The sequence below is a fragment of the Nicotiana attenuata genome, chromosome 1 (assembly GCF_001879085.1).
Source record: "Nicotiana attenuata strain UT chromosome 1, NIATTr2, whole genome shotgun sequence".
NCBI classification, from domain to species: Eukaryota; Viridiplantae; Streptophyta; class Magnoliopsida; order Solanales; family Solanaceae; genus Nicotiana; species Nicotiana attenuata.
Genome location: NC_031989.1, coordinates 83,086,226 through 83,097,853, shown reverse-complemented (window position 1 = coordinate 83,097,853; position 11,628 = coordinate 83,086,226). Strand labels below are relative to the sequence as shown.

The window sequence follows — 11,628 nt, the reverse complement described above, 5'->3', positions numbered from 1 at the left end:
TCCACGACGTTGGGGTCTTTGATGACGTCCGTTGTCGGGTTGACCTTAGTTCCCGACACGGCTAATTGCTATGCCTCCGCGCTCGCCCCCTTTAGCTGTTGGGTGTGGGCGCAGTCTTGGGCTATTTTGTAGCATTCTTGTGCGGTGCGTGGCTCGCCTCGAATACTGAATACTCCCCATGGGGTAGGGAATTTGATCACTTGGTAGAGGCTTGAAGGGACCGCTCGCATGGCGTGTATCCACGGGCGTCCTATGATGACGTTGTACGCCGTTTCTTGGTTCATCACGTGGAAAGTTGTTTCCAGCGTGACTCCTCCCGCTAAGACGGGCAGTGCTATTTCTCCGGACGTCCATTCCACTGCATTGTTAAAACCGGTTAGTGTTATGCATCGCGGTATTACCTTATCCTAGAGTCCCATTTGTATGAGGACCCTTGGGTGAATAATACAGGCGCCACTTCCGTCATCGATCATGATTCTTTTAACATCCGTATCAGCGATACGTAAAGTGATAACTAAGGCATCATAATGAGGGAAAGACAAACCGTCGGCATCAGACTTATCGAAGGTGATACAATCTTCGAAGTCCTCATACCGTTCATGGGCGATGGTCCGCTTTAGTCTGTGTGTGGTGGCGAGCTTGACGTGATTGATCGCTGACTCGTCGCCGACTCCGACGATCATGTTTATCGTGCGCGCTGGGGAAGGTGGCTTCGGCGGCCCGTGGAGTTGTTCCCGTCCGCGTGCAAAGTTGATTTTTCCTTTGTCACTGAGTAGCTCCCTCAGGTATCCCTGGTTCACCATCCTGACCACCTCTTGCCGTAGGCCTATGCAGTCTACGGTTTTGTGACCTCGTTCCTGATGGAACTCACATAGGGCGTTTGATTTCCTTGTGGCGGGGTCTGATTTCATCTTCTGCGGCCAATGCACCTTGGTGCCTAGCTTCTCCAGTGCGTACACTATCTCTGAAGAAGATACACAAAAGTTATGGGCAGTGTATCCAAATCATAGTATCCATCTGACCACGGAGCGCCTTGTTTTCATTTTTAATTTCTTCCATCTTCTTTGGGATGGCTGTTAGCGTGCCATCGTTGGTCTGTGACTCGATGGGTCTGTTATTTACTAGTGTAGCTTCCGGTTCACCCACGGCAGCAGTGGTACCTACCGTTGGTGTACATACGATGTTATTTTGCGGTGACCTCTCAACCAAGCCACTTAGAGTGCTTGTTAGCCATCTTTCTGGTAGCTCTTTGACCGCTGAGGGTGCTTCCGTAGCCGCAGATGTGGAAGCTCCTTTTTCGTGCAAGATTGTCAGGCCTTCGGATGGGGAAGGTGAGATCTCTGCACCTGGTGTGATGCTAGGGGTTGCATTCAGGATGCCACCGTCACTGGCCTCGTTGAGAGGGCCCAGGAGATTGGTAGTGACACCCAATATGGCTTTCGATCATGTGCTATTTTCTGCCATTTTTCTGTTTTTGTGTAGTGTAGAGAGTGGTAGTTGGTTGATCTCTAGGTGGATACTATGATTTTGATTCTCGAAATCCCCACAGACGGCGCCAAATTGTTTGGCTCAAAAGTTAACGATATACTTTGTAAGCGATAAAACAATCAAAAATAGAAGAGGGGTAAATCGTAATCAAATATAATAAGCCTAGAGATGCAAAGATGATAATATTGTTGTAGATCTAATATTGCAGAGTGACAATGTCCACCAATAAGATATTTTCGTTAGAAGTAGAGATATAGAGAGAGAAAGCCAGAAAAATGAGAGAGTTGTATTAGATCCGATCCTCCTTTTACAATGTGGAGGTCTCCTTTATATAATTGGAGACCTTCCTCGAAAGAATCAAAAAGTTACAAAGATAGGTAACGTCTCCCTAGTGTGGACGCTGAGTTCTAAACGATGTCGCTTTTGTCCTCATGGCCGAATCGTACCCGCTACGTTGGTCGGCGTACACTCATTGGGCGTACCCACTGGCGTAGAGATACTGAGGATCAATTTTGACCCTATACAGATCTCAATAGTACTAACTTTCTTAATTTTAGGATATTCGTCAAAATTGAATATTCTAATAACCTTATAATCATTAGTTTTGGGGTCAAATCCAATTGCCGCGACGATTTCCATCGTGTGAGTAAGGTCTTGTCTAGTAGATGAGTATTGGCTAGGAGGGTGTTCCCAAAATTCTCTTAAGGTTGGGTTGTACAAAAAAATAGTCCTGTAACTACCTATGCAGACTATGCCATTGCAAGGTCCTGCAATGCTAACACCAATATAGTTATCAAAGTATGTTACATTTGGTGCTATAGATTTGAATGATTCATCAATTGAATGGCAGGACAGAATATTATGACCTTTATAATAATTGCTTTCTGCATCTATCTCATCATCACCGATGTAACGCTTCAAAAGAACAAAGTCATTTGAGTGACAATCATGATTGTAATGAATAGCGATGAAATTAGAGCTATTTACCAAAATTATACCATGCTTTAGATACGCATTTGAATCTCAAGAGAGATTTCCCCGGCATGTTCTTCAAGATGTCTATCAACACATCATGGGGAAGTTGTTTATTCCTTAGCGAATCCACCTCGTCCATTTCTAGAAATAATTTTCAGCAGGGATGACTGTTTATCTTGATTTACAAATTGATGAGGGGAATTTATGGCAAATTGAATATTACCAGAGAGATTGTGTTGTTACAGATTTTATAAAGTTCCATATATCGGCGAGTTTTGAGGGTTATGCCCACCAATGCTTTACCTGGTCGAAGATAGACTTTTAGGGCGATAAGTCGGGTTTGTTGTATTGTGGAGTTCATCTGGAAATGTCATCTAGTCACATTCCCGGAATATACTCGATTACATTATGCATATATTAACTAATTAATCCTAATTGAAAACTGAAAAGAAAATCTATATGGAAGATCCAGTTTAAAGATTTGATAATTAAAAAAAATTGACATCAGATGCCCATTCATAACTCGAGATATTTATAAAAACCCACTAGTCTATCAATCATTTTAACTAATAAAACTTTCAATTTTGTCCGACAGTTGGTTTGTGGGTATATATGTGCATAAGCATATTTATCCTAGGTTTGCATAATTGTTTAAACAATTTGTCAGTGTTAGCGAAGTTTGTTTCAATGAAAATTATTATCAGTTGCACGTACTTTTAAAATTCAAACTGTTATTGGGTTCGCTCTAGGTTCATAATCCAGATAATGACATAAATATCCATTTTTGCATGATATTGCTTGGGGACTTAACTCTAAGTCAGAATGACGTATAAGTATTCCTTCAATGCGTACAAGTTTCATAGAGAAAAATTGTCTAAGGGCAAAAAAAATATTATTCTATTTTGACCAATGGTGATTCAGCCTCGAGTACCATTAATTTTGTGGCAACGTATGCTTTTCCACCTTTGAGTCAGCGTGTCCCTCCTCGTCAGTGTGGTGGTGCACCATTGATTCCATTATCAGGCGGCCATAACAGTCAGCATGATGGTTCGTCTTTTGTGCCTCCATCACCGTCCACTCCATTATCATTTCCATCATCATCAACTCCTCTATCTAGACTGGATATTTGACGCTCTCAAACGGCCGTGTCCCCATCTACTTTTACATCTTCAGTTTCTCCTTCACGAAGACAGTATGCTGGTGGGACTGTAGAGTGTGATCATTGCATTGGTTGATCATCGTACCCCATGAGTTGATGCCATGTGACAAGGAGGTCACATGTTAAATCCGTGGAAACAACCTCTTGCCGAATTATAGTGTAAGGCTGCGTACAATGGACCCTTGCGGTCTGACTCTTTTCGGACCCCGCGCATAGCGGGAGCTTAGTGCATCAGGCTGCCGATCATCATACCCCCATGAAGACGGGTAAGTTATACTTTATTTTCAATTATTTGAGTAAGGTTCTACATATATTCAATTTCATTAAGCTATATTTTACATGTTAAATGTAATCCAGGTTTTTGCCATCCTTCAGGCCACACATATGGTTGTGAAATCGATGAATCTGTTTTTTCATGAGCCATGGAATTCTTGGAAAGAGATACCATACCAGATCAGAGAGAATATGTGGCATTAATTTAAGGTACAAACAAATAAAATTTATATAATACTTATTGTGTTCATCTAACTTTTGTTTTAATTGCAGAATAAGGGTGTATGGCAGCCTCAGCATGAGAAGTTGCTTCTGCGACCGGAACAGAGACCGCCTGAGCAAGACTGGTACACACGGTCAAAATCTGAGCAAAGGCCTCCTGAAGGCCTGGAATCACAATGAGCATAGGTTGTCCCTGAGGTGGCCCCAGTGGTTCATTAATAACTGGAACCTGCTCCGGAACTGGGCAACTGGCGGATCTGCAGGTGCTGTCCTAGCTGCTGTACGAGCTGCACCTCTGCCCCTACCGCAGACCCTACTGCAATCTCGGCCTCTCGTGGCCCTAACTGGTGGTACTAGTGGCTGACCATCCTGCCTGGTAGCACGTTTCCTCACCATCTGCGAGAGAACATAATACCGAAGGTTAGTTACCGGAATCAACAAATCCGCATGACAATAATACAATAATGCAAAGTTTCCTAAGGGTTTTGCAGCCTCTCGAAGATAAGTAAAGTGATCTCCGTACAAATCTCCAAGACTCTACTAAACCTGCTCATGACTCGTGAGACCTATGTAACCTAGGCTCTAATACCAACTTGTCACGATCCAAAACTAGCTTGTCGTGATGGCGCGTAATGTGGTACTAGGCAAGCCGACATTTACGAATAAACTCCAACAATTTTTAATAGAAATTGGATTTTAAGTAGTTTAAATAGTGAAAACTTCTCATAAACAGGATACAAAATCCAAAGCACAATGCGGAAACTCCCAACATCGCGGTGTCACTGACTACACGAGCATCTAAATATCACTAGTCTCGGAAAAATACCGTCGATCCGAAACTAGATACAATAAGTGGAGGGATAGGGAAAGAGAAACAAGGTCTGGGAAAACGCCGAGCAGTTACCTCGAAATCTCAGAAGGGTCAACTGCACAGTGAATCAACACCCACCGTGTGCAAAAACACCTAGATCTGCACACAAGTGCAGGGTGTAGCGTGAGTACAACCAACTCAGTGAGTAACAATAATAAATAAAGAACTGAAAGTAATGACGAGCTTTACAATTATAGTTCAACTTCGGTGATCTCAACATAGGAAAGTAGGTATGCTTTCAAGTTCGACAATTTAAGTTCAATTAGTTACTTCATGACAAGTTTAAGCGAAACAGAGTGTAATATCTTGCAGAAAATTTAAAGATAGTGATGCATGGCAGCTAAGTGCAGCAATAATGAAGTCAAATACATCCGCTTTAGCCAACAGTAACATAGCCCTCCCATTCATTCGACATTCGGCATTCGGCACTCGACACTCGACACTCAGCACTCGCATTCTGTAGGTACCTGCACTCACTGGAGGTGTGTAGAGACTCCGGAGGGGCTCCTTCAGCCCAAGCTCTATATCAAGCCAATCATGGCATAAATCAATGAAACACGCTACTGCGTACAACACGATCCCATAAATATAGCCATAAGGCTCGTTGCGGCGTGCAACCCGATCCACACATATACACATATATCACTCACATCTCGGCAATCAGGCCCCAACTCAGTCACCAGCCTCTCCAGTCTCTCGGTCTCCCAGAAATCATGAAAATCATCCCAAATAGAAATGATGTAATGTATCAACATGGAACAAAGAGACCCAGATACGATATGCAAGTAAAACAGAGACTAAGTACAATATCATTTTAGTAGATAATTTAACATGTAACACGGCCTCCGAGGGCTCCTTCAGTACCAACACATGGCCGAAGCACAATGTCTAACAGAACTAGCAGCTCAAGTTCTATATCACATGAAGAGTTTACAAATATCAACAGATTAATCATCTATCAATTCCACGGAATGGATCAAGTCCCAATTCCACGGTGCACGCTCACACGTCTGTCACCTAGAATGTGAGTCACCCCAAACCAATCACATGACACATAATCCGGGGTTTCATACTCTCACAACCAAATGTAGAATTGCTACTTACCTCTGTCCAAAGAATCTCTACTCCAACCCACCTTTACCTCGTGAATCGTCCGCCAAATGCCTCGAATCTAGCTACAAACAGATAAATACAATTAACACGGGTTATAGGAATCAATTGCACTAGAAAATATACGAAGTTTTTAATCAAAAATCCGAATTCGGCTCAATACCGGCCACTGGACCCACGTCTTGAAATCTAGCAAAAGTCACAAAACCATAAAGCCCATTCAATCACGAGTCTAACCATACCAAATTTAACAAAATCCGACACCAGATCGTCACCCAAGTCCCCAAATAAAACTCTCCATATCCCTAGCCTCAAACCCCTAATTTACACCTTAAATACACACCAACAAGGGGGGAAAATCAATGGGGAAACAAGATTATTGATCAAAAACGAGCACAAGCGACTTACCTCAATAATCCCCTCAAAAATGCTTTCCAAAATCACCTTAGACCGAGCTCAAAATGTTAAAATGAAGCCAAAAATCGCGAACCCTTGTTTTTTAAACATTCTACCCAGGATTTTGCACTTGCGACAAGTTATCCGCACGTGGGGAACCACTTTTGCGGTAAATCCTCTGCCTACACGGAAATAACTTTGTATACGGTGAAACAAGGGGATTTATATCCCGCCATTGGGATACAGTCTCACATCAGCATCTCGAAACCATAGGATTATGATCGAGTTCCCTCCCCCGAGGATCGTCCGAGACCCTGCAGATACTCCGATGATAAGAGTTTTATCCGCAAACCAATGAAAGTCACAAAGACGGAGGACCCTCGAGTCAAGCAGCTAGGATCGATAGGCATTAGCGTCATGCCTAGCCATCCCATCCCCATGCCTTTACATTTAATACATTTTATACTATATGGCGTTCCCTCCCCTATATAAGGGGAATGCATACCACCTTGTAAAGGAATGATGTTGCTCCATTTCTCCACAAGTGCAATGATATCTCTCTCTCTCTCTCTCTCTCTCTCTCTCTCTCTCTCTCTCTCTCTCTCTTCTTTCTAAACTAATTGGCTCTCACTGATCCGAGGATACCTCGATATCCATCGCTTTTATATCTGTTCTTTATCATATAACTCAATTTTGGCTATAAAGAGCTTTGTTTGATTATATCTTTAACTGTTATACCATCCTCGACTATCCCCGATAGCTCGAGCTCGACCTCGAAGTCGACCCCGAAGTTCCCATCGGCCAGACCTACATCCGAGCAGCAGGACCTTCAGTTCGATCATTACCTCATTTTATCTTGCGCTCCATCGTTAAATTTCACATTATCAGCATTATATGCTCTAACAACTAGCTCGGGAATAGATCACGTATTTTTAGAATCCCATTTTACAAATTTAATTATCATTACCATTTTTACGGTAAACGGTTTGGCGCCCACCGTAGGGCTAAAAATAATAGTGATTATTTTCTTACTAGTTTCATTACACAAACGCATATTATCTTTCACACTTTTTCTTGTCCAAAATCCTTTGATTTCAGGTCAAAATGTCTGGCTCAGTAAAGAGAGTCGAGAACGATCGCCTCAAAGATCACGGGGAAAATGGTGTAGCTATCCCGGCCGCCGGAGCACCACTACAGAATTCCAGTGATGCACCCGGACCGATTCTAGCGGACGCGGACTCACAGGACGCTCAGAAAGTCAATGAAACTTCTCACACCGACAGGAGCGTGTGGCACAACGACCAAAAGGAAGCTCAACGAACCCCGACCCAGGAAAAACAGGAAGTTAGTCTTCATGTTATTTTTGAAATGTTGCAGGCACAACAGTTGGCCATCGCTCAGTTGCAAAGCCATCCGAGAACTCCCAGCACAGCAGCATCGGAGACAGCTGCCCCCACTGAGCAAATACCCGAAAGATCAAGCAATAACGGGTCAATAGCTGACCCCGCCATAGTGAAGATACTGGAGGATCTCGCCAAAAGGATCGAATCAGGTGAGAAAATGATTGCAGCTAACGATGAAAAGGTCGAGACCTACAACTCTCGAGTGGATCATATCCCGGGAGCGCCCCCGGACCTGGAAGGTTTGGATTCGAAGAAATTAGTACAGAGACTGTTCCCCGAGGAAGCAGCCCCGAAGCCGATTCCTAAAAAATTCAGAATGTCGGAACTTCCTAAAAACAACGGTACTACCGATCCCAACGAGCACGTCACCGCCTATACCTGCGCAGTAAAAGGCAACGATATAAAGAATGACGAGATCGAGTCCATATTGCTGAAGAAGTTCGGAGAAACACTTTCGAAGGGGGCCATGATGTGGTATCATAACTTGGCTCCCAACTCCATAGATTCATTCACTATGTTAGCAGACTCCTTCGTAAGAGCGCACGCTGGCGCCATCAAGGTAGCAACAAGGCAGTCCGACGTGTTCAAGATTAAGCAAAGGGAGAAGGAAATGCTGCGAGAATTTATGTCTCGCTTCTAGATGGAACGGATGGAGCTGCCGCCAATCTCCGACGACTGGGCAGTGCAGGACTTCACCTAGAGCCTGAATGAACAAAGTTCGATGGCCTCAAAGCAGCTGAAGCAAAACCTTACCGAATATTCGACCGTGACCTGGTCGGACGTCCACAACTGGTACCAGCCGAAGATTAGGGTCGAAGACGACTAGTTGGGAGCCCCTTCGGGCTCAGTATACCCGAACAGACTTCTGATGATCGAATCGAAACCAAAAAAATGAAGGTATCAGCCATACCTCGAGGACAGAAGGAATGCCCCAAGGCACAACCCAACACGCAACGAACGGAGAACAGATCGAGGGTTCGTCAGCAGAACCAGGTTCGATCGGAACTTAGCGCCAACAAACGCGCCCCACTTATCAGAGTACAACTTCAGCGTCGATGTGCCAGACATCGTGTTCGCCATTAGCAAGATCGGAGACACCAGATGGCCCAGAGCGTTGCATTCAGACCCTTCCCACAGGAACTATAATCTGATTTGTGAGGTTCATAACTCACGCGGGACCGAACCGAAGATTGCAGGCAGCTCCGAGAGGAAGTGGCCCGATTGATCGACAACGGGCATCTTCGGGAATTTCTCAGTAGCCGAGCTAAAGGTCAATCGCGGGGAGAAGGCATGGCAAAGGGAAACAAAACAGACAAACCTCAAGACATCACCCACACGATCTTCTGACGGTCCATCCGAACGTGTTCAAATAGAGGACCACCTAGCAGATGCTAAGTAAATGCCAAAATCTGGGAAGCGCCGTTACAACCGAGGTATAAGCGCCCATCCCTCTCCCCATCGTCTACTTCACAATTGCCTTTGTGCAGGGCAGTAACCAAGGTAATCAGGATGATATCCCGGCTCGAAGATTCCGAGGCTTCAAAACGTCCGTTGTACTCTTTTCCTTTGATCGGATTTTTTATCCCTAAATGGGTTTTCTACCGACAGGGGTTTTTAACGCGGCAACGTCGATGCTCTTCCCAAGAAGCCCCTAACAAGCCTTCGGGGACTTTCATTACAACTAGCCTAGTGCCGCAAAATAACGAACGAAGCCCCAATATGGAATAATGCAACGGGTCTAACAACCCAAGGAGCCGCGCCCGCGCAAGCAGAGCCTGCAACAACAAAATGGCATGTATTAATAGCATATATCTACGCCAAGCAATAAAGAATATTTTTCGGCATCTCATACTTTGGAAAGGGGAATCTCGAGTGCATCCCCAACAGGGGCCTCTCCAACAAGAACGTTGATAATAGGTGAATTTGTCTATAATCACACCTTAAATAATCACCTTCTTGTGTAGTTTTAATGCTAAAAGTGATGACAAAATGCTCTTATTAGTGCTTTTCATGATTTGTAGGTGATATATGTATAAAGACGGCTAAGGAGCAGTTTTGGAGTCAAAAGTGATGAAAAAGAGGCCAACTGTGAAATTTCCTAAGTGACCCGTGCAAAAACAGGCCGAAGATTCAGAGAACTGGATCCACCGCGGTTCCACCGCGACCGCGGCAGAATCGCGGTGGGAAGCAGTTGCAGAAGTTCAGAGATTCCGCGAGGGTGTTTGGCCGCGGTTCTACCGCGACCGCGGCAGAACCGCGACAGGCGCAGAAACTTCTGGGACCAAAGTGTCAATTACGGGATTTTTAGACCTAAACCCTATTTAAAACATTAGACTTCGCCCAAGAGAGGCATGTATTGATTTTTTTAGGTTTCTTAGCAAGAAAAACAATTGTGAGAAAGTACTCTAAACATATTTCTTCTTTTCTTTTGATTTTATGATGAATTCAAGCTTAGTTTATGTTCCCATAGTCATGAGTAGCTAAATTCCTTGTCTAAGGCGTTGATGGAACCTATTGGGTGATGAACTTCTTGTTTATGTGAATACAAATTGCTCGTTTAATCTTTATTTGTTCAACTTCGTGTTCGTTGTAGTTAATTGACAGGATCCTCAATTAGCTGTGCCTATTTAGTGTGCATAACTTGGAAAAGAGTGCATATTTAGGGTATTGTTGAACAACACCACTCCTAGATTATTAGAGGAATCTATAATTGCGGGTTTAAAGGCGGGATTAGGAATAACGAAGCCTTGGGTGCAATCTAAATTGAATTGTTCTAAATAAAGTAAGCTAGTGTATCTCGGGAGAGTGCAATAGTAAATTACTGTGATTACTCGGGAGAGGTTTACAGTAAGATTAGCGTTCATGATTGATAGAGATGTGTGGGTAAATTTGTCTGAGCATAAACAGAAGGGATTCCATCAATACGGGAAATCATTGCCTTAGCTTTTCCTCATAATTGTTTACAACCTTTAATTTTTACTTAGTTACAGCCATTTAGTTATTTGCAAGCTAGTTACTAAAGAACACTCAACTGAGATTCGAAAATTTGGGAAGCTGGTTCTGAAGACTTAGTAGGTCTGAAGATAGCAGTTGATAGGTTAACTCTCTGTGGATTCGACCCTGGGCGTAATACTCGGGTTATATTTGCAACGTCCGCAGAGTCCTTTTTATAAGGCATAGTTGGGCGTGACCAAATTTTGGCGCCGTTGCCGGGGAGTTAACGGAATTACCAATTGCCATTGACAGAAATACAAAGATTCTTGTTGTAGTCAGTTTTCTCTCTACCAACTTTTTCATTGAAAATTTGACGGTTGTTGATCTGGGTGCACAGGTGCATGCCTAGAAACTCTACGAGGACTGGAGAACTGCTTGAAGGACTCTCGGACCCCGAGAAGACATTTCGGGGCATTGAATCGTGCAAACAAAAGACTTCAACAATCACAACAAATACACCAACTCGAAATTGACATGGGCGACATAAACGACCCCAACGTGAACGTCAGGAATGAGCAACTGGCACCTCCTGTGCCTGAGGGTGCACTTTATGACTTGGCACAACCCACAGCTGACAATCTGGCCACTGCCAATATTGTGCCTGCAATACAAGCTGAATCGTTCCAGATCACAAATAACATGCTACACTTGTTGCAGAACAAGGGACTTTTTTCTGGGACACAAACAGAAGACCTGCAGCAACACTTAAAGAACTTCCTGTCTATTTGCAAAACTCA

At 43.8% G+C, this 11,628-nt stretch overlaps 1 pseudogene; it reads right to left on the bottom strand.

Moving 5' to 3' along the window:
* Positions 1-2,831, bottom strand: part of LOC109241560 — an 8,015-nt pseudogene extending 5,184 nt beyond the window's left edge.